The following is a 23,981-nucleotide window of genomic DNA, read 5'->3' as shown; positions in this document are numbered from 1 at the left end:
CCTCGGCAGCCCACCGAGGTCGGTGCTCGTGATCGCGGCTTCGGGGCTCGCAAAGCGCGCGAGGCCCAAGGCGCCTGCCGTATGCGTCCTGGTAGACGTTGAGGTAAACGGTGCCGGACGCTGGGTTCCGTGCAGGAACCCACGGCAATTTGACGCGTAACCGGTAATTACCCCACGCCGGTAACTCCTCTCGCCAGACGGGCTTTTCAAACGCAGCGTTCCCAATGCTGATCAATATCGACACCGCTCGCGTCGGAGCTGGGCGAGGAGCAGAAGATGGCCGCTTTCTCCCGGACCTCGTGTCTTTTTCTTCTTCCGGTTCACCATCCCGTTTCCGGTCTCCTGTTATCAGGAGTGCCTCTAACCATTTAACCACAACAACCTTTAATAGAATAAACATTAATAAGCAATGACCTGAATAGTAATTCACATAAATCCGGAATCCGTAACACTCCCCCCCTTCAAGAAAGAAAGTTTGAACCCAGCGAAAACTTTCTTTGCAGGCCAAATTTGATAAACAAACAAGATAACTCACACCCCAAATCATCAGTTCCCCCGGACACAATTATCACATCTCAAAAAACAAAGCAACAATATTTCACAAAACCCCCAGAGATTCCAAAGGTAATTCACTCTGGACCAAGCGTCACACTTCTAGTTTCTCATGAATGCCAGTTAAGGGGTGGTGACCAAAACCCCAAAGTTAAACAACTCGATAGCACTTTTTTGGGAGGCCAAGCTGAGTATACACTACATGGACGCCTTAAGGAATGTGGAGTTCACGGTTAGTCCGTGTAGGAGCCCAGGCTCGGCGGCTCCGCCGTATATAGTGCTTCAACTTCTCCGGACTCCTAACAGTTACGGTGGGACCACTTGACCCAGTAGTCACCTGACTGGCGGTCTCCGTCTCGGCCAGTGCTCTGACAATCATTCTTTCGGGGGATGCCGTAACTCTGGGAGCCTCCATAGTAATATCGGCTGCTGCCAACACCAAAACTACCGCCAAATTGTCCTCTTCTGTAGACCTCTCGACGCCTACGAAATGCCTTCCCTACTGTTATGGTCCGACCCTCCAAATCCTTACCATTCCAATTCTTCTCTGCCTCTCTGGTGTCTTTTGCACTTGCAAACGTGACAAAGCCGAACCCTCTTGACTGTTGCGTTTCCCTGTCTTTTACCAACCGCACTTCCACCAGCGGCCCATATCTGTTGAAGACAGAGGTCAGAACTGCTTCCTTTGTTTTGAAGTTCAGTCCCCCTACAAATAACTTGGTACTTTTGTCGCCATCCCGAGCTGGTGTGGTGTTATTTTCCCTGCTGGGTTCTTTACCAACCCCCGGGTTACCATAAACTTGACCCCCGGCCAAATCATTCCCGATAACCACAGATACTCCCTCTACAGGAAGCGTGGCTTGTAAACCGACGGTGACCGGTCCCGACACCAAATCGGATTCCAAATGGATGACATGAAGTGGGGCACTAACACAGCCACCGATCCCTTGTAACCGAACACTATCACCAGTTGCTGTACTCTTTGACAATGGCAAAATGCCTTCAAGCATTAAGGATTGATGGGCTCCTGTGTCCCTCAATACCCTAACAGGTCTTGGGTTAGTCAAGTCTCCCTCTAGTGAGACAAACCCCTCATAAATAAATGGTTGGTAACTCTTCTGTGGGCGATTTCTTACGTTTGCCATCGCATTCGGAGTTGTACTAGGCGGACTCCGCTCTGGGTTTTCCCTTTTCATGAGGTAACAACTGGACATCGTGTCCAGGTTTCTTGCAAAAAGCGCAAGTAGGCCCGGAGGAAAAACTCGTGGTCTGCCTCGGGCCCCCCGGAAAATAAGTTTGTCTTGGGCCCGTAGCCCCCTGATTTCGAACAGTTGGGGTATCAGAGTTGTCCCCATAATCATCTCGAGGCCGCCGCCATGTATTGTCGTTCTCCGCACCGGGTGTTCCATAACTCCCCTGCTGAAGTCCAGGCGAGGAGTTAGGTTTGTGGACCCCTATCCGGTGTGTTAAGGCATAATCATCTGCCATGGTGGCTGCGTCCCACAACTTTGGTACTTTCTTTTCCTGCAGGTACACTTTGATGTCCTCGTGGACACACTGTTGAAATTCCTCCACCAGGATCAAGTCACGCAATGATTCGAAGTCTTTCCCAACTCCTTTTGACTCACACCACCGATCAAACATGTTTTCTTTCACTCTGGCAAACTCCACATGGGTCTCACTCTCCCTCTTCCTGGCATTCCTGAATTTTTGCCGGTAAGCTTCAGGAACCAACTCATAGGCTTTGAGGATGTGCTTCTTCAATACCTCATAATCTGCACATTGGTCCATTGGTAGCGCCGAATAAATCTCTTGAGCTTTACCCACCAGCACACTTTGCACTAGTATGGTCCAGGCCTCCTCCGGCCAGTTTAACTGTCGAGCCACTTTCTCAAAGTGTGGAAAAAATTGAGTGACTTCCTTTTCACTGAAGGGTGGAACCAGCCTCACATGTCTGCCCACATCCCAGGTGTTCTGGCTAGGTGTCGACCCCGTCAGCAAGGGTGGTACCTCTCCCCGTTCTCTCATTAAATCCAGCTCCTTGAATTTAATTTCCTGCTGAAGCGCCAGATCACGTTCCTTCAACTCCCTTTCGGCTTTTCTCTCCTCTGCTTCGAGTTCCCTGGCAGCTCTCCTCTCCTCTGCTTTTCTCCCTTCTAACCTTTCCTGGAGTTCTCGTTCCACTCTCCTTTCCTCTGCTTGTTTCTCTTCTCTCCTCTCTTCTGCTTTCCTTTCTTCTTCTGCTCTTTCCTTTTCTGCTTTCCTTTCTTCTTCTGCTCTTTCCTTTTCTGCTTTCCTTTCTTCTTCTGCTCTTTCCTTTTCTGCTTTCCTTTCTTCTTCTTTTAACCTTTCCTGGAGTTCTCGGTCCACTCTCCTTTCCTCTGCTTGTTTCTCTTCTCTCCTCTCTTCTGCTTTCCTTTCCTCTTCTGCTCTTTCCTTTTCTGCTTTCCTTTCTTCTTCTGCTCTTTCCTTTTCTGCTTTCCTTTCTTCTTCTTTTAACCTTTCCTGGAGTTCTCGTTCCACTCTCCTTTCCTCTGCTTGTTTCTCTTCTCTCCTCTCTTCTGCTTTCCTTTCCTCTTCTTTGATCCGTTCCTGGCTCCGTAATTGCAACTCCAGTTTCCGGAGCTCAACGTCTTCTGGTTCTTCGGGTAGCCACTGCCAGGCTAACTCGTCCCATGTTCCTAATCCCACCATAGATTGTATCACCGTGGTCTGCAACTCTGCCTTCCTCAAATTAGTTCGGACCTCCAAGTTAAAATGTTTGGCCAATTTCAAGAGGTCCGCTTTTAGTAACGCTCGGAACTGTGCCTCACTAGGTGTTACCGCAAAGTTCTGTGCAACAAACGCCATGGTGACTATCGTTAACACCTGTTAACCTTCACCCAAGACTTTACCACAATTTCTCAAAAATTTACCAATTAATAATTAATTAATTAATTTTAATTAATAAAAATTATTATTTTATTATGTTATACAATTTTAGATCCCGGAATTCAATTGGACGAGCCCCCAATTCTGTTACGTGGTCCTCCCGGTAACTACCTGGTCTCGGTGACCCCCGGACCGTGGGAGGAACCCCGCAAGAAAGATATATGATTTATACGCTTTCACAACACAATCAATATGAAAGACACAAACAATTCAAGTCAATAGGAAACCCCCACACCAAGGATCCGGATTAATGGATAATATATTCCCAATCAATCAACAATAATCAACCCTCAATCAACAACATTACTAAGATGTAGACTCATCAACAATAGCTCTAAGATGGCCATCTTATACATTCCTCCCTTGAGCCCCACTCACGACTCCCTCCATGGTCAATGTCTCTCACAATGTCTCTGTACTCCTGTAGTTCGATCTCCGCACGCGGGCGGTTGACCGGACCCTTCCTGACGTGCTTCCACCGGGAACGGCTGCTGCCGCGGACACCTCCTCGGCAGCCCACCGAGGTCGGTGCTCGTGATCGCGGCTTCGGGGCTCGCAAAGCGCGCGAGGCCCAAGGCGCCTGCCGTACGCGTCCTGGTAGACGTTGAGGTAAACGGTGCCGGACGCTGGGTTCCGTGCAGGAACCCACGGCAATTTGACGCGTAACCGGTAATTACCCCGTGCCGGTAACTCCTCTCGCCAGACGGGCTTTTCAAACGCAGCGTTCCAAACGCTGATCAATATCGACACCGCTCGCGTCGGAGCTGGGCGAGGAGCAGAAGATGGCCGCTTTCTCCCGGACCTCGTGTCTTTTTCTTCTTCCGGTTCACCATCCCGTTTCCGGTCTCCTGTTATCAGGAGCGCCTCTAACCATTTAACCACAACAACCTTTAATAGAATAAGTACCAGTTCACTGGTAATTCCCTGTTTGTCGTTAAAGGCGGCAAAAAGGGTTGGCGTCAGGAAGGGCATCCGGCCATAAAACATTGCTTCAAAAAGGGGACCGAAAAACAACAACAACCACGGTTCCCGAAAAAGGCCAACCCCCGCTTTGCGGGGAAAAATGGCCTCTAAAGGTGGTTATTTTTTTTTTTATAACCTTTAATAGAACTAGGGCATGCCCGTACGTGGGTGCCCGTTCCTTGCCAAAAAAAAAAAAAAACGCTACCCGTACGCTCTACCCCGCCCGTACGCCCGTACGCCCGTAAACAAAAAAAACAACGCTCTTCGCTTCCGCCCTTCGCTCTGGGAGAAATAATGCGCATAAGAAATCGAGAAATTATTATTTTCTCCGGAAGAAATCGAATTACGAACCGTAATGGCGCACGCGCTCGGCTCGGCTCGCAACAACGCGTTCTGTGATTGGCTGCCGGAAGTGAAGTCTTCACTGTCCGGAAGGTCGCAAATCGCAGTTACGATGAATCGCAAATTAGTTTTAATTAGTTTTAAAACATAGTTTAACGCCAACATAGTTTGCCAACGTGAAATAAATGAATACGCTCTCAAATGTGCCGTCCGAGGCAGAGTCTGTTCGGCACGTTCGGCACACGTGATAGCTCGCTGCTCTCTGATTGGTTGAATCGTTTTTTGGACATAGCTCGGTAACTACTTGTCCGATTAATATGAAACCTTGAAAAGGCACATCCTCGGGTCCCCAGAAATATACCTGGCAAGTTTCAAGTATATCGGACCTGTGGTTGTCGAGAAACCGGTCACAGACATACATACATACATACATACATACATACATACATACATACATACATACATACATACATACATACATACACACAGAGATTACTGGAATTATAGATAGATAAACATTAATAAGCAATGACCTGAATAGTAATTCACATAAATCCGGAATCCGTAACACCAGCAAGCTGGTACTCAATTTGCCGACCTCGGAAGGATGACAGGCTGAGTCAACCCCCCTGGCGTTAATTCAGCGATCGATCGGGATTCGAACCCAGGAGCCTGGGATCCCAAGCCGGCACCCTAACCGCTAAGCCAACACCAGGATAAATGTTTATTCATATTCATATTCTATTTCTATTCATTCATTCAACTATTCATTCATATTCTATTCATTCATATTCATAATTCATTCGTATTCACACTCATATTCCATATTCTCATGATAAACTTTTCTTCAAAATTTGATCACAAAAGCTCGAATGGTAAAAGAGTTGTGGCCTGATGCACAAACACACAAACACACAAACATATGACATGTACGATTGCAAAATTCCGTCTCCCGCTGTGTTGTAGATGGGCTAAAAATGGTATGTGCTGCTTCCTTGCTTTACCTTAAGCATTTATAAAGGATAGAATACGGACAAACAACCATAGGTTGGCAACCGTTGCGCGGGCTTGATGGGGTTTAATGGTGGCCTTCCTGTACGTTCGGGTTCCTTATGAAGGACGTCATATTCACCAGGTTCCCATCCGTTATACCACGTTTGTCCATCGTCAACTAAGGTCCTTGCAATTCATGTAAAATGACTCCGATGTCTACTAATGTCTACGTCATGCGTTTAATATTTCTACAAGCTCCTCCATGAGCCTTAGATCAATAATTAAATTAAATGGAAAAGAAAGATGTCCGACATCCACCCCCCTCCTCCTCAAATAAAGGGCAGAGACATTCATGGCTTTCCTGCGGATCACATGGTAGAAAACTCTTGCACACAGCTGTTACACCTTTTATAGAACTCGTAATCGTGCCAGAGCGATGGCAGTTAAACACCAAGGTCCAGTGTCAAGTTGAGTAGTAGCATCGGCCGATTTCCATCAGTACCTTGGTCTTTCGCTTGAGAAAAGGCCTGATTGATTGCTCAAATTTTGCCTCGTCTCTGGAGAACGTGGCTTTCACCAACGCGCTTTCTCTGCTTGCTAATTCGATGGGTTTTGCACAGTTATTTATGTGCTCTCTTGACCTTGACCTTTGATTAAGTACACGTCTTTATGTCACAGGACTCTTTTACTTGATTTAATGTACAATTCTAGCTTAACATGAGTACACTTAATCACTGCCTTTTAAAAATCACTCAAACGTTTTCCTTCTTGCTTGCTCTGCCATTTTTTTTTAGTGCTACTGCTTCTAATGATGTATTTATACGTAAAGGAAGCAGCATTTGCCCCATAATAGGATTGGGAATTTTTTTTTTACAAAAAAAATAATAAATTCTCCGAGATTTATATATTTTAACATAATGATTGTGTAATTCCAGTATCCATTTTGCACCCTTCATTCCCTCTTTCACAAGTGCTCTTGCCAAATCCTACACGTCCGTCATGACATGCTGTTTGATAAACATGTGAGGGATAGTCGAAGTTTGTGTTTCAACTTTCACGATAAATTACGACTTGCATGAAATGTCCACCTCCACGCTCTCCCCCATCACGGGTCCTATTTTGCCTTTGGCAGTTCTTAAAATTTATTTTGCAAATTTTGTTAGGGGATTATGCAAAGATGCACTTGGAACTTGGACACAGGAGGAGGCTGTTTGGTCCGTCCTGCACGACACGACAGTTTATGGACTTGATTTCACTGGGTTGTGAGAGGAGGAGGGGGAGAGGAAAGATAACAGTGGGGCAAGCCCAAGGACATCACCAGGGTGATTTTGGGGTGTGGTTGGAGTGGAGCAGAGTGGAGTGGGAGCGCATGTTGTAGGATGAAGAATGAGCCAACATTCGCCTTTCGAAGAGACCCTCTCTCACAGACGTCACAATCACGCACACTCGCACAGGTAACCGGTCATCCATCCATACCCAAATTAAAAACATCACATCACCCCACCCTACCAATCTGGATGGCCATTGGTGGTACCACCTTCCAGGACTACAATGAAGACCTCTCCATGATCCACAGAGGAATTTTTTTTATTTTTTTTTGTATACAAGGTCAGGCTCATGTAAGAGCTAACATTAATCACAAAAAAAAAAACCGGACACACAAAACATACAATAAAGGGAGCGGGAGACAAGATGGGGAGAGAGAGGGAAGCACACAAGTACAACAGCAGAGAACAGGGACATCGGGAGATCTGTGGGAAGGAGAGGGCTTGGGGGTAGGGAGAGGTATAAAATACATGGACATTGCTAGGACTTCAAGAAAAGAAGTTTGTATTTCAAAAAAGTGGATCTGGGGTGAAGTAATGGGGGTAGAAAATATCAAGGTTTTGGATGGGGTGGAGATAAGAGATGGTGGTGAACAGCTGTTTTAAAAACCTGGAGGGAGGAATGGGATTGAAGAGAGTGAGGGAGTTTGTTCCAGAGGTGGGAGAAAAGAGGAATGAAAGGGTGAAGGTGAGCAGAGAGTCTTGATTTTGGCAATTTCACCAGAAGAGGGTTGCTGGCAGATCTTGTGCGACCTATGGGAATGTTAGGGGGACAGAGCACAGATAGAGCTGAGGGAGCAAGGCCGGAGAGGAGTCGGTAGAAGACAGAAAGACCACCAACCTGCCTGCGGCGAGTGAGTGAAAGGCCCTCACAATCGGCTTCATCGCAGGAGATTCCAATGATTCTAAAAACTTTGGTGTCAGCAGCATGAAGACGAGCTAGGTGTGAGGCAGGAGGACCAGCCCAGAGGGGAGAGCAGTATTCCATTGAGCTGCGGATGAAAGCCTTGTATGAGGTGAGGAGCTCAGGTGTGCCAAGGAAGGACTTCGCACGACGGAGGATGCCCAGTCGGCGACTGGCTTTGGAGGCCAGATTTGAAATGTGGTTTTCCCAGGAAAGATCATGGCAGATAGTCAGACCCAATATGTTGAGTGACAGAACTTCTTGGAGAGGATTATTCAGAAAGTGGATGGGAGGGTTGTCCAGTCGGTCTTTTCGGAGAGACATTGTAAGAGTGTGAGATTTGTCAGGATTGAAAGACACGTTCCACTTGTTTGCCCAGTCTGTGATTTTGTCCAGGTCTGCAGAGAGTGAGGAGGCTGCAGACTGCCGATCTGAGGGATGAGGAATGGAGTGGCAGAGAGTGGAGTCATCAGCAAAGAGATAGAGAGGATTTCCCAGAGAGTCGGAGAGATTGTATTGGTTAAAGGCATTTTTACCTGGAATGTATAGCAAAACTTTTTTTTATTATCCTCTAACTGCATTGAGCAGTGCTTATGAGGGCAGACGTAGTGATTGGTTCAACTAGGGCTGCTTTGAGCTCAGGTGCAAAGCACTTGGCCCTTGGTAAGTGCAAAATAAAAGATTACTTTTTTTCGTCGGGCTGTTGCTGTCGGCCTTGCATTTTGGAGACGAGTGCAGAAGTCGAAAGGGTTCACAGTCAGTCTCTGGTGTTGCGAAACATCTTATTTTGGGTTGCTGATCAAATGATTCTGTTTTCGTATTGTGTTATGGAACCTTCCTTCTGCAACATCAACGAGTTCTTCTTTGCTGTTTTATATTTGATTTGACTGAATCGGTTCTGCCCCAAGCCTCGTCCCTCTCCACTTTCCCATATGTCGGCTTAAACTCTGGGCCTTCACCTTTTCACCATCCTCGTATTTCAACGACCCCTTTCAAAGGTTGGCGATTACGTTTTCAACTTCGCTTAGATATAAACATTGCTATAAAAGCTGATTGGTTGTTGTTGTTTACTGGCGATTTGTATCTGACAAAGGCATCATAATGCAGGAAATACTGATATGGTTAATACTTTTTCTATGGATGTGCCTTTTGAAGCCACAGTTAAGAGGTAGGCCATTGAGACTACAATGGACATGTCAGACATCACCATAGACAACATCATAAGCCATCTCATGGGTGTCCATTTTTTTGCAGGATTGGTCCTCAAAATGCTTACGGATTACATAACTGGCAGTAAATAACTCAAATGTTAGGGAAATATCTCATCTAAGTTGTAACCTGGTAAGAAATGCTAAACACCACTTGGAAACGACCACAATTCCCTTATATAACAAACATCCTGAGTCGGGGCCTCTCCTAGGGCAGGGCCTCTTTCTTGAGATGCTGAAATAATAATGGTTGTGGACCATTTTCCATAAGGAAATGCAGCAACTGTGGCATATTATTTTCAATCATCACAAAAGTCGAAGCCTATTTTAGAGCCAAATAGTATAGAAAGCTCAGTTTGAAGTATTTTACCTCTATACGACGACGTTCCAGCTTCGGGGTTAGGGTTAGTGTCACTTCAGTGTTAGTGTCACTGAAGTGTCACTTCAACTGATAAAGCAGCAGAAACTCTCAAAATCTTACCACGTAACTTTTAGTGGTACATTTGACATCCGACAGTTAGTTTATATTTACCAACCGGACACTAAGCATCCGTTGATGTCTTTGAGGGCGATGACTACATCAGAAACGCAACAGAAGAGTATTTTGAAGACCAGGGTGAAGCTCCTGGTGGACGTAATGATGTTTGAGAAATGCTGGAGGAAGTGTACTCGCCTTGAGGGATAAAATCAAATAATTTCGATTGCATTTCTTTGATCAGGTCATTGTATTCATCAGGCTCAACCATTAGTTGGCAAAGTCTAGGGCTTTGTGATCTCAACCCTTTCATCTTCCCGGAACGCTGCATTCCATTGCCTTCTAGCCTATTCTTACCGATTTACAGGGCCTTAGATATGACACTGCTGAAGTGTGTTCATCTTTTAATTTGCACAATTGCAAAACCTCTCAAACCAAAATCCAGTTCCATGTGTAGTTTTTCAAGGGCAACGTTGCATAAGATTTATTTTGAAACTTTTGTGCGGTTTGCTGCCAAATATTATGAAGACACATAAAGTCGATCGATACGTGTGAATATTGTGCGACTGTCAGGTTTATAGCTTGGTGTTGTGGCTTAGCTTGGCTTACCAAGCTTGTTGTGGCTTACCAAGCTTGGCTTCGTGTTGTAGCATGGTGTTGTGGCTTGGTGCTTGGTGTTGTTATAGCCTGCTGTTGGCTTAGCGGTTAGGGTGCCGGCTTGGGATCCTAGGATCCTGGGTTCGAATCCCGGTCGATCGCTGAATTAACGCCAGGGGGGTTGACTCAGCCTGTCATCCTTCCGAGGTCGGCAAATTGAGTACCAGCTTGCTGGGATGAATGATCACGGTGTGTACCCCGATTTAGAATAGGTACACCGTATCCCTGCGCATCGTAAGAGCGTGACCAAGGGTTGGCGTCAGGAAGGGCATCCGGCCATAAAAACATTGCCTCAAACAGGGAACCTTGATTGTCATGGGGCCCGCAAGGCTAACCCCCGCTCTAGCGGGGAAAATGGCCTTAAAACGATCATTCATTCATTCATTTTTTGTCAGGTTTATAGCTCTTGAATGTGAAGGTGCTGTCACACACCTCCAGGATGCGGTTTGCGACAATACGAGGGCGGAGCTCTCGATATAGCAAACTCAAACTTCCAACGTGGGTCAAGCGGAATACATTGAGCAATTTGCAGCGATAAGGGAGTGGAAACACTTTCTGTTCACCTCCCAAACGGTTTGATTTGAGCCTAATTTGTTGCACCACTGAAGCGATTGAGTAACACCACCTTGATTAATAACAAATAATTTATTACAAGTCTGCAAAGGACAAAAGCAAATGGGACGGTATATAAAAAAACATAATCAACACTAAGCAATACTTTTTAATGTATTGGGTCAGCTTAAGGGCACGGGGAAGTGAATTAATACAATGTGGAGATGGAAGGTTTGAAGAGAGAAGTCAGGTCTGTTGGAAAGGTGCTTGAAAGTAAGAGGGCACGTGGAGCGGTAGTACGTTGGAGGAGAAACAACTGGCTTCAAACATGCCACATTGAAGGCTGTGGTAGCAAATGAGCTAGAAACCTGGAGGCAGCGGCAGTCCGCAGAGTGGCACACTTTGCTTAGGCAGATAAGACCTGAAGGTGTTCCAGGCACACAAATTGCTGCGGTGGTGGTATGCTCTTAAATAAACTGTTAAGGGGCCCTGAGGAAAAACAACTCCAAAAGCTGGATGAGGCTTATCTTCTCTCCTCTCCTCTCGATCCTCTACTCTGTCTTGATTGGACTGCTCCGACTCCCTCACTGTTCAAGCCTCTCAGCATTTCTCTGAATCCTTAACCCCTCATCTCGACTTCAATCTCTCCAATGAGTGTTCCCTTAAATTATCTCCACATGCTCCACCAACAATCCCTCTGAATCAGCCAATCAGTCCAATGAGCTGTCTTGAGCAACAGTGAGTTTCAACTGGCCATAGGGAGCCCATCTGCAAATTAATATCCAATTATCCCCTCCCCCACCACCACCCTCAGGCTGGCAGTTGGTTTAGGTTGAGGGGAAACCTGGGGAATGAATTACAAACAAACAACAACAACAACAACAACATGCATTTTAAGGCCATTTTCCCTGCTAGGGCGGGGGTTAGCCTTGCGGTCCCCATGACAATCTTCTCCATTTTGCCCTATTTTCTGCATCTCTCCTTGTTAACCCCCTTGCCCGCATTTCTTCTTCCACCATCTTTAGCCAAGTCTTTCTCGGTCTTCCCCGTCCTCTACTTCCTTCTACATTAATTTCCATCACTCTTCTCAACCAGTCACTTTCATCCTTCCTCAACACATGACCAAACCATCTCAACCTGTTCCTCTTCACAGCATCAATCACAGGCAATATTCCCATCATCTTTCGCGATTCATCATTTGTCTTCCTCTCTCTCAACGATACTCCGCACATCCATCGAACCATTCGCATTTCCACCCTTTCCAGCCTTCATTGCTGCTCTACGTTCATTACCCATGTCTCGCTCCAATAAATCATAACACTTCTCACACATGCAGCATACACCTTTCCCTTCAGCTTCAGCGACACTACCCTCCTCATCAGCACGCCACTCAGTTCCCGAAACTTCTTCCATGCACATCTCACTCGAGCAACCGTTGCCGAGTCTGATCCACCTTCTCCATTCAGCATATCTCCGAGGTAGCAAAATGTTTTCACACCTTCCAGCTTCACGCCGTCTCCAAGATCCAACTCAACATTTCCTCCATCTGCAGCTCCCTCTGTGCACACCTTACATTTGAATGTAGCTGCCACACTGGTTAATGACCCTCTCAGACCACTACATTTTTGATGAACCCACTCAGCGCACATTGTACATTGAATGGAGTTCACTCCGACACCCTTCCTGCACACAGCACATGGCCACTTCCCAGTTCTTTCCACCTCACCACATGCTTTACCACTTGCCATCACCTTCGTCTTTCCGATATTCACCTTCAGACCTTTTGTCTCCATACATTCCTTCCACTTGTTCATCTTTTCCTTCAGTCCATCCATACTTTCCGCAATCAACACCAGATCATCTGCATACAACAACTCCCACGGTAAACCCTCCTTTACGTTCTGAGCCAGCACCTCCATCACAGCTACAAATAGTAGTGGACTTAGTACGGACCCCTGATGCACTCCCACCTTCACCTCAAACTCACCACTGTTCCCGTCCTTCGTCCTTACAGCTGTGCGCGCTCTTTTGTACATTGCCATCACTACTCTGATCAACCATTCCTCCACTCCTAACTTCCTCAATGCCCATTTCAATACTTTGCGTGGAACCCTATCGAATGCTTTCTCCAGATCAACAAACCCAAAAAACAACCTCTTCCTCTTCTCCATGTACTTCTCCTGCAACTGCCTCACAATGAAAAGCGCGTCTGTCATTCCTCTTCCTGGCATAAATCCAAACTGCATTTCGTCGATCTTCACTTTCTTCCTTATCCTCCTCTCCAACACCCTTTCCAATACCTTCAAGGAATGAATTACAAACTAACTACAAAATGAAATACCACCTGCTGGCCATCGAAGACTGACCTTGCGGGGACCAATTATATCCTGTACTTCCAGGTGAGTCCTTTACTTAACTCGCACAATAGTCCTGATCAAATTATGAGGAGGAAAGGATGCAGATCGTACTCGAATGAACTGTAGGGATAAAAATCACCATTTCTGTAACTTTACCGTATATTATTGAGCAGATATTACACTGAAATAATGTTGTATTTTATCTCGACAAACTAAACCAAGGCTAGAGCTTTGGGATATTGGGGAAGTATATTTGAATTATTTTGTTACTGTTCGTATTTTATGTTGGTATGGTGGTGGGGTTGGTGGGGAAGGGAGGAGGAAGAGAGAAGAGATGACTCCACACAACTTAAAATATATATTTTTTCCAAAGTTGTTCATCTTACTAAATTCCTCATTTCATCGCACAGCCATCCCCATGTTGCGGGGGTGTTGTCCATTTATAACCTCGACTTCCTTTATCGGCCTTCGTGGATGCTTCCATAGCTATCCCTACCTTATTTGAAACAAGTGTATCATTTTGATCACGGATTTGTTTTGTGTGTAGTGGCTTATCTTTCTCCCCCCAAAATCGTATTTCTGCACCGATTTTGATGGAATTTGATTGGCCATCTGAGAAGATGCTGGTCACTTGCTTTTGGATGAATGTGACTTGAATTATGCATCTCACAACAGTTTAGGGGAAACCGATAACCTCATGCTGTGGCCTCCACAGAAAGCATTGGGAAATTCACCACAAAGCTCCATTTTGCTGCTCAATGTTCAATTCGTGTAAAAAAAAAACCCAAAACGATTTAATGGCCATATTTAGCAATTGTCAGTTTTTTGAAACTTGAGGTTTTTTCCCCTTTAGTTAACACTTTCAATTACCGTATTTTTCGGCGTACAAGTCGATACATTTTTTTTTCCGGAAGTCTTGACTTGTACTTAGAATCGACTTATCTATGGTTTAAGTCATTCAATTGCTTAAATTTCTATTTTTATTTGCAAAGTGTGATATTTTCTGAAATAAATTGTATAATTGTTTATTTATTTAAATTGATATATATGTAGGAAAATTACCCGCCCAGACCAGGAATCGAACCCAGGTCCTCTGGTGGCGTACCAGTGCCCTACCATCTGTGCTATCTGAGCGACTGACCAAGAATGCGATTTTCCCACACATATGATTGCCACTCTCTTTCCGTCAATGCTTCCGGGGCACTCGCTGCCAACCATAGGAGCACCAACGGCCTGAACACGAGAGGGTCTTCCTCCAATGGGATGGGACAAATCCATGTCCTCTATTATAAACACCACTGGGGGCGTAGTGGAGAAATTCGATGAATGAACAGCATTAAATAATTAAAGTGATATATGAGTTATTTATAATCCTGTCATTAATGTAATTGTTAATTTAAAACACACGACAGAAATCATTGCCCAGAACGTTTGCCATTTGGGTGAGCAATTAAACGTTAATCCGCTAATCCGCTCACTGACGCATGTGAAATGATCCAATCAATAATGAACACCCAGGCACCAATTATGTTTGACTAGTACACCCGCTCACTACAGGAGTGGCAGGGGTCATGTTATTATCCTTATTATTATTATTTCCAATTATTATTGCTTTTACTTATGTTAGATCAGGTCATTGGAAAGATGAGACAGTACTTCACCATTCAAACTTCCCGATAATATAATATAATAAAATTTACTCTTCCATAAGGGAGGGGAGGGGGGGGGGGGGGTGGGGGAGAAAGGGAGGGGGAGGTAGAGTAGGGGTTATACTTCAAGTTAAAGAACCTCTTTGGAAGTGAGTATATTGATTTTAACATTAATATTATGCTATTATCATAGGTGTTTTTACTTACTTTTGTTATTAGGAGCTGCCTTGGAAAAATTGCACAGAAGCGGCAGGAAAGGTTATGAAATGAACCCTTGTGGGGCATGTGGATTACAGTATATCTTCGTTCAGTTCCGTAAGTAAAATTTGCCTCATGGATGTCGGGATTCCTCCAAATTTCTTTCAGTTTTCTGTTAAACAGCAGTAGCAACTGTTTAAAAAGGCAATCAAACGTGTTTGTGGTTTATAATATATTTACTTCTGGTCGGGCCACCAAAACCCACCAAAATGGCACAATAAGTTGTTTATACATGTTGACACTGCGTTTGTTCAAGGAAGAAACACCCCTTGGGGAGGGGGGAGATATTGGTATTAATATTGTTTTGTAATAACATTAATATAATGTTTTTGTTATTCGAACCTGCCTTGGAAAACGTCCCGATAAAGCTATCTTAACACAGATATACACGTCAACACACATCCCCATTGGCAGGGAAAACCCCATTGGTGGAGAAAACCACTTTGGGGAGGGGGGCAAATGAATTTGCTACAACCTTCATTGTGTGGCCCTGAGTCCTCGTGTCAAGTTTGGTTGAGATTGCATAAGTAATGACCGAATGTATTGCGGTCAAACATCGATAGACAGACAGACAGACAGACAGACAGACACCACACCACATTGTGTATTGTTGTGTTCCTGGCGATTAAAATCTTTACCAGGAAACAGATTAGCCGAGCAAGCTTTAACTCCGAAGGCGTTCAGTTCAAATATGGCAGAGTTCATGCACGTGGGGAGGGGGTAAGGGGGAGGAGGATGATGAGGAGGAGGAGGGTGAGGATGCTGAAATTCACTTACCTCACTGATCCCTACGGCAGTCTTCAATCCTGAGGAAATTATCTCAAGCGGGAATGGAATTAAAATGTACAAAAAGAACAGGTTTATTAAACGGAACCCAAGAACAATGAAACGCGCTGGTTAAATAAATGTTCTAAAATGGAGTGCTCCCACACCAGATGTCTAAAACACACAAGGGAGAATATATGAAAATAAAGGGCCATGTGAATGTGTGTGGGCTTATCTCAACCAGCGGAGGTGTGTCAGGGATCGTCAGGCCCCAAGCATGCAGTCTCGACGCGGCTCCGGTTGGCGGGAAAGCCGCTCGACCTTGGCGCGAAAACAGGCCTCGCTGCACGGTCCGTCTCACGCCACAGCACTCGTACACAGACACCAGAAGCAAGAGTCGAGGGCAAAGGTGGGCGAGAGGAGCAAGAGGTCGAGGGCAAAAGTGGCGAGAGGAGCAAGAGGTCGAGGGCAAAGGAGTCCAAGAGGCAGCAGAGGGAAGAGGTCCGGGCACGAAGGGATCCAAAACGAGAAGGGCAAAATGCAGGCCAGCGAGTTATTTTATCGCTCGTAGTCTGACGTCACCGGTCCTCCCTACCAATCAGTCCGTCGCCTCTCAACCTCTAGAATGTTCTTCTGGCATCAGTCCCTCACCATTGGCCGAGCGCTTCGCGTTCTCCTCCTCATGCCATCGTTCGGTGGCCAATCAGTACGTCACTTCCCTTGCTCTTACTTCACCACTTCGCGAGCTGCTTCTTGCTTTGCTCCGGCCAATCCCTGCTCCCCAGGGCATGGCTTTTGGCCTGCTTGCTCCGATGTGTGTTTCCCCACAGTGTGGTTCGCGGCAGCGCCCAAAATGGCTTCCTGGTGGGTTTCCATTGTTATTATTTGCTATGTGTGGTGCTTTTAATGGTGGGATTCCTCACTCGTGTTTATGTGGTGCCATACGGGACAATGGATAAATCACCAGGTCTCACGAACAGGGGAATTAACATAATCCCGACTCCCGTTAGCACAAGGATCATCCTTGTATGATCACAAAGATACACTTACGCGAACAAACCGCCTAAACAAACTTATTACATGTGGGGTTCCCTATCACGATAATTGGAGCATGATACCTACACAGATATACCTGATTTATATATCACTCTTCCCCAAAATTCATAATAGTATTTTAGTATGATAATGCATCCCTATCAATCTGAATCATATGTATCCATCCTTGTCATGTCATCTCAAATGCCTCTCGTAAAGCCACGCAAGCCGTACATGGCAGCTTTTAAGTTCGAAGTTGTTAATTTCGCTGAGGAAAATGGTGGGAATATGGCTGCACACAGGAAATGTGTAGTATGGCAGATTGGTGCAGGAATTGTGCCTTTGATGATACAAGCATGGCATTTGGCACACAGTCAGAGTATGTCCTAAGAAAGATATCTGGCTATAGGGCCATCGCAGATTTGTCCATTTTTGAAAAATGGCAGCCATTGTTGTCACAGGACAAATCTGCGATGGCCCTATAGCCAAATATCTTCCTTAGGGCATTCTCTAACTGTGTGCCAACTCTCGTGCTTGTATCATCAAAGGCACAATTCTCCCAAATATTTCACCTATCTGCCGTACTAAAAATTGGGCGCCAATTTTATTGGACACATCTGTGATGACTCTAATAGTCCTGAATATTTAACTGTGTACCAAATACCATGCTTGTATTATTCAAACAACAGTTTATACAAATTAATATACCATATACCATATACCATAATATACGATATAAATGGCGGCCATTTTATAAACATTGTTGTCACAGGACAAATATATGATAACCCTATAGTTAGGGGTCTTTAATTATGTGCCAAATGTCAAGCTTGTATGACCACAACAACAGTTTATACACAGTAATGTACCAAATATATGATAACCCGAAAGTTAGGGGTCTTTAATTATGTGCCAAATGTCAAGATTGTATGACCACAACAACAGTTTATACACAGTAATGTACCAAATATATGTAAAATAACAAGCAATGGAGGCCATTTTGTAAAATGGCCGCCATTGTTGTCACAGGACAAATCTGCGATGGCCCTATTCCCAAATATCTTCCTTAGGGCATACTCTAACTGTGTGCCAACTCTCGTGCTTGTATCATCAAAGTCACAATTCTCCCAAATATTTCACCTATCTGCCGTACTAGCGGTGTCAGTGACAAATGCAACTTGTTTTAAATACTGTTGCTCTATATGATAACAAACTTGTTGAAAAACTATTTATGTCCTAATTTATGCGAAAGATCGTCCCATAAAGTAATTCGAATAATTTGCACAAAATAGCTCATTAAAATTCATGACCCCAGAAAGTACTGTAACTAACGATGTGTTGTGAATGTCAGGGAAGGAATTAACACCTCTATTGTTCTGACCTATCTCACTTCATCTTGTACTCCGAACTAACTTGTCTATATGAATGAAGGAAAGAAAAATGGGAAATTAGCCAATTCGACTTGTACTCCACATCCGATTATACATCAAAAAATACGGTATATAAAAAATTCACCATCAAATTTATACTTGCCTTTTGCTGCAGTCTTCAACTTGTGTAGAATGTAGCAACAGCTGATCACACATTTGGACTTATGAGAATGGTCTGTCTATGGCAGTAAAGACATACAATCGAGTCGTGGATGCAACGTAACTTGGTATAATTGCAACTCGGTCTTCATCAGACTTTTTGGTATGCAGTTGGCCCTATGTGGGACGTCTGATACGGACCCCGACAGACTGTGCTGTGGAGGATGTGTTCTACGGACTACGACATCGGCAGAAACCTGCTTTGTTAGGACATTTATACAGCTATGAAGTTGCCTGTGTCTGCACGGGATTCTGAACGGGGTAGGGATGGAGATGGCAAAAATATAAATGGCGTCTTCTGACATCAAGCCGACAAGCGGGGAGCAACAATTCACATTTTTGCCACATCTGATGCAATTTAAATGCTCTAATGGTGGCAAGGTGTTCCATTGGAAACTGTTTGTTCGATATATTTAGCTTTTTAATGTCTCGTTATCCATAATAAAACATTATATTCGTGTCAAAGCCAATGACCAATTGCAAATAAATAGTAGGATGTACCAAACGGTTTTCAATGCATATTCACCTTGCACCGGCAGGTACTTGGCCAACGCTGACAATGACCGATTTTGGGGCATTTTGTCCCTTCTAAATCCCACAATGCCCCTATTCGTAGTGAGGCTGAAGCCTGGGTGCATTCTACATCTACCGCTCGATAGTGAGAGCTCGTCCTGGCTACAACTGCACTTCTGGACAGCCAAAGCACGCTCTCACTCTCGCTGTTTTTTTTTCTTCCTCTCTGAACCCCTATTCTTCTTCAATAGTCATGGCTAGCTCAGCAAGCCATGATGGAAAATGGATTGCCCTGAGCCTAGAACAACATGCAAAAGTGGTGAAGAGCCCTGACTGACCTCAAATGTGTAAAAAAAAGAGGAACATTGTGTAGGAAGATCTAAACAACATTGCCAACTCATACATCGGTTTGTGAGGTGAAAAGTAGAAAGTGGTCTTCAGTATTCCGCCATAAGAGTAAAATTCACCGAAGAAGTGTACACCTGCCCTGTAGGGACGCGTTCGCTTGGATGCAGAAGTACCCGTAATTAATATGGACTACTCTATACCGCTTACTCTTTGCCCTTTTCCTTCCCTTCTGTCTTCCTGGTAACATAATCAAGATTTGAAACAATCGTTTTTGCTTTATTTGAGGCCAAAAAGAGTTTTTATTACCCATGTACACCCTTTCCCTAACCCCCCGCCGGCATATGTAACAATTGTAACATGAACATGGCTCCTTATTTGACTCGCATGATATCAGAAACACTTGGGGGATGGTTACAATCTTTGGACTGCTAGTTGCCAAGAATGAGCGAAGTAGATCTTTTTTGCCAATGTGGTGTTATTTCCATTTAAGAAAAGGAAACGAGCCGTTAATCCAAAATTTTCTGGTGTTTTGTGCTCAGGATAAAAATGTCATCCAGGGTGAATTTGGGGCCTACCGTGTACAAATACGACTGCTGTTAATCAGACTAGAAAAATTGTTTGCTTTTCTTCAGATCAATATTTGTAATCTCCATTTTCCACTGGATCATAATGGAAATGTTGCAGACATAACAAGTGCAGCAATGCAAATGAAATAACCACAAGTTAAATATCACCCGATCATCGTATTTTGATTAAATGCACAGACATGCTATATCCCTTGTGTTACGGATTTTGTAATTATATAAGTATAAATATGCCTCACTTGAATCAAAATAGATAATGCTCCCCTCTTTAAAATGGAAATGTAATACTTTTATTTAATGAATGGGTATAATTATGAATGCACATGGCTCTGTAGCTCTTTATTCCCGTAATTATTTGTGCGAGTGCCAATTTTCTGCCAATTGATGAATTCCCACTTTTCCCTTTGAAATTGGAAGATATGGAGTTAAATGAGAATAAATATTCTAAAAGCGGAAGAACAGGGTCTAGCACTGGGATCCTTGTTTGAAATGTATTTATCTCAAATTTGAATTGTCACTGGTAGGTGCTGTAATCTCATATCTAGGTGCGAGTTCTTTCTTATCCCCATTCAGGGTTCGTACAGGGCCTGGTATGGAATATTGTTACTTAAAATTCAAAATCTTGAAAACATGGATTTTAGTTGTTTTTCTCAAAAGAGCATAGGAAAGGCATGGGAAGTGAAAAAGTTAGATCGTCGTGACCTTATCATGGGTTGAGTTCTCGAGGCAATGCTTTTGCGCGATCGTGGAAAACAGATGGAATCCACAGAAGCTGTGACTTGAAATGGTATTGAAATGCACCGTACAGGGTTGTCGCCGAGGAATAGTGGCGGAGACACTCAGCTGGCCAAGGCATGTTTGGTCCAACACTGGCTCTACAATTCATGATGGCCTCCGATCTTGAAAAATAACTTCAGTTGTTCAAACGTACCACACCAACATGCTCCTGCAGCACAAAAATAAGCGAAAGTTTTTATTCAGGTCCCATGATATGGATATTTGGACATAATCCTCGAGGAGAATGATGTATATTTTCATCCAGGAATTGTATCTCCTTGTATTTCTCTTAATAATCAATGAAAGGGGGGTAGTACTGTTTGTAGAATTGTCTCGCCCATGCACATAATAAGATAGTGGGTGCAAACACCAGACATTGTATGCTCCCGCAAAAAAAAAAAAAAAAAAAGTACACGTAAAAATGGTTTGTCTGGCGATTGTTGGATGAGGTAAACCAATGCTATTTTCTCAACAATGGGAAATCAAGTTTCCAGGGTCATTGGCTCTATAGAGGTGATTACAAACTGTGGTTGGCTGCAGATAAAAAAGACACTCACTGAGCCTCATGGCCAATGTGCAAACTTGTATTTGACACACAAATGATCGATAAAGTGGCTGTTAAGAGACACGTGGTTGGAGCAAAATTTCTGGAAAGTGAGGTTTTTTTGGATACATAGTCGAGGCTTTTGGAAGAGCTACTACACTGAACGGATCAGGATGTAACACGGTAACAGACAATAAACAGGATTCAAAACACGCATGCATGGGATGGACAAGATGGATATATCCAGAGAGACCAGTGACCTGATGGCTCTGATCTCATGTCTTACAATGAGGGCCTCCATCCATTGTTGGGTGAGTAGAAGCAGCATGTCCAAAGTAGAGTGACCTGGTCTGAAACCAAATTGCTGATCTGAAATGAGGTTGTTGGAGAAAAGGGAGGATTTCCTATGAACTGTGAGGATGGATTCCATGACTTTACTGATGATTTGGAAGTAAGCTAATTGGTCTGTAGTTAAGGAGATCAGTTTTTCCACCTCTTTGTAATGCAGTGATGTTGTCTTATTTCCAAGCATATGGAAGATGAGCAAGCACAAATGACAGGGTGAACAGGGCAGGGAGAGGATGGGAAAGAGCAGCAGAACAGGTCTTTAGGACACGTGAGTTGATGCTGTCTGGTCCAGTAGCAGAGTCAGAATTGGGTCATTCCATGTCAAATCATCAAAGAATCTGCCGTCATCTCTCAGATTTTTGTAAAACTTTGGGAACCAATTGGGACCCATGAAAAACAGCTAGAACTCAAATTTTTTTGCTAACAGCCTCTTAATTAGTGAGATACAGGTTAACGAACTTTGGACTAATTAGCGCGATGTCGCGAATTCAAATGGCCATATCTCTAAAAGTATAACACCTAGAGAGCTGGTTTTGGTGTCATTTTAAAGGTATTTTCATGCCCTATAAATTTGTCTGGGCAACATTTTCCTACCTCCAATCACAAAAAAGTTATCACAAAATATAAACTTCAATCGTGAATCCAAAAAAAATGTATCCTTCAAATTTCCTCTCATTCATCCCAGATGTACCTTATGATGTCAAGAAGCTTCCACATAAGTTTTGTGATGGGCACTCCAATAGTTTCTGAGATATGAGCAATAATGTACATGTACGTATGGCATATAGGTTCGAAAATCAGCATTTGTAATGTATTATACAATCATTCTAACCTAGCCATGACAGGGAACACAGGGAACAACCATCAATTGCTTTGAAGTATCATATACTTTCATTTTCAACTGGGCCTGAGGGGAATTCTCATCTGGGGAATTCCAACTGGGATTTCCCATGTGGGTAAGTCGAGGTGATGCAACTTTCACAGTCTAAGATCCCCAGGGAAAGTCCAAGTTGGCTTAGTGTAATGCTTAGGCCTGCCACCAACAGAAATTGGCAGTTCACTTCTGAAGGAGCTGCAGAAAAATGACGACTGCCAAGGAAAAGTTCATCTTGAAGCAGAAATCCTGCTGCAATCCCTTTGGAGCTCATGAAAAACCAAAGTCGTCTGGCTTGAGAGCTGTTAGCCAAAAAGCCATAGCCGCTCATCCAAGCCTCAAACTGCAAAGTGCACAGAAAATCTGTACCCAGTGTCGTAAGAAACTGGCAAAAAGACAACCAGGTGTGGTAGAGACTCAGAGTGAAATACCATTACCAGTGACCAGCAGCGCTATTAGCAGTAGTGAGGACAATGATGGTGGAGGTGAATCACCAATACCAGGCAGTTCAGGGGAGTTTGAATTTCATTCTCCTGAAATGGAACTGAATACACTGAATGAGTCTTTGGGATTGATTGGAGAATCACCTATTCCAAAAAAGAGACTTGCTGCAGATAAATATGTGAAATCCAAAACCAAGAAAATCGGTGACACTGGTTAGTGAACCTAAGTCAGGTTAGTGAACACTGTGTACTTGAACTCACTTATTGATTGTATAATACATTACAAATGCTGATTTTCGAACCTATATGCCATACGTACATGTACATTATTGCTCATATCTCAGAAACTATTGGAGTGCCCATCACAAAACTTATGTGGAAGCTTCTTGACATCATAAGGTACATCTGGGATGAATTTGAGGAAATTTGAAGGATACATTTTTTTTGGATTCACGATTGAAGTTTATATTTTGTGATAACTTTTTTGTGATTGGAGGTAGGAAAATGTTGCCCAGACAAATTTATAGGGCATGAAAATACCTTTAAAATGACACCAAAACCAGCTCTCTAGGTGTTATACTTTTAGAGATATGGCCATTTGAATTCGCGACGTCGCGCTAATTAGTCCAAAGTTCGTTAGTCTGTATCTCACTAATTAAGAGGCTGTTAGCAAAAACATTTGAGTTCTTGCCGTTTTTCATGGGTCCCAATTGGTTCCCAAAGTTTTACAAAAATCTGAGAGATGACGGCAGATTCTTTGATGATTTGACATGGAATGGCTGAATTGAGGGTTGAAAGAACCTCCACCTTCTCACATGCAAAATACACAGAGTTAAGGAGTATTTGGGTATGACAGGGAAGGTGTTTGGAAGAAAACACAGAATTGAGGCATTCAGCTTTCTCACAAGCGGAGTCGTCTGTGGTGCCATTTGAAGAGAGGGAAGGGACGTCGGGGTAGAATACACCAGATACTTAGGCAGGGCGTATCGTTCATT

At 44.0% G+C, this 23,981-nt stretch overlaps 1 protein-coding gene and 1 long non-coding RNA gene across 8 annotated transcripts in view; one reads left to right on the top strand and one right to left on the bottom strand.

The window, feature by feature from the left end:
- The window catches only part of ZMIZ1 (zinc finger MIZ-type containing 1), a 338,869-nt gene that overhangs the window by 33,787 nt on the left and 281,101 nt on the right, over positions 1-23,981 (top strand). The window lies entirely within an intron of this gene.
- On the bottom strand, positions 380-5,430 carry LOC144893174 (uncharacterized). Its single transcript, XR_013624237.1, has 2 exons — positions 5,322-5,430; positions 380-414 (listed from the first exon to the last, which is right to left on the bottom strand). It is a non-coding gene; the product is annotated as an uncharacterized LOC144893174 (long non-coding RNA).

This window comes from Myxine glutinosa, chromosome 8 (assembly GCF_964187855.1).
Source record: "Myxine glutinosa chromosome 8, kmMyxGlut1.1, whole genome shotgun sequence".
Classification (NCBI taxonomy): domain Eukaryota; kingdom Metazoa; phylum Chordata; class Myxini; order Myxiniformes; family Myxinidae; genus Myxine; species Myxine glutinosa.
The sequence above is the reverse complement of the archived record's forward strand: the minus strand, read 5'-3'. Positions and strand labels throughout refer to the sequence as shown.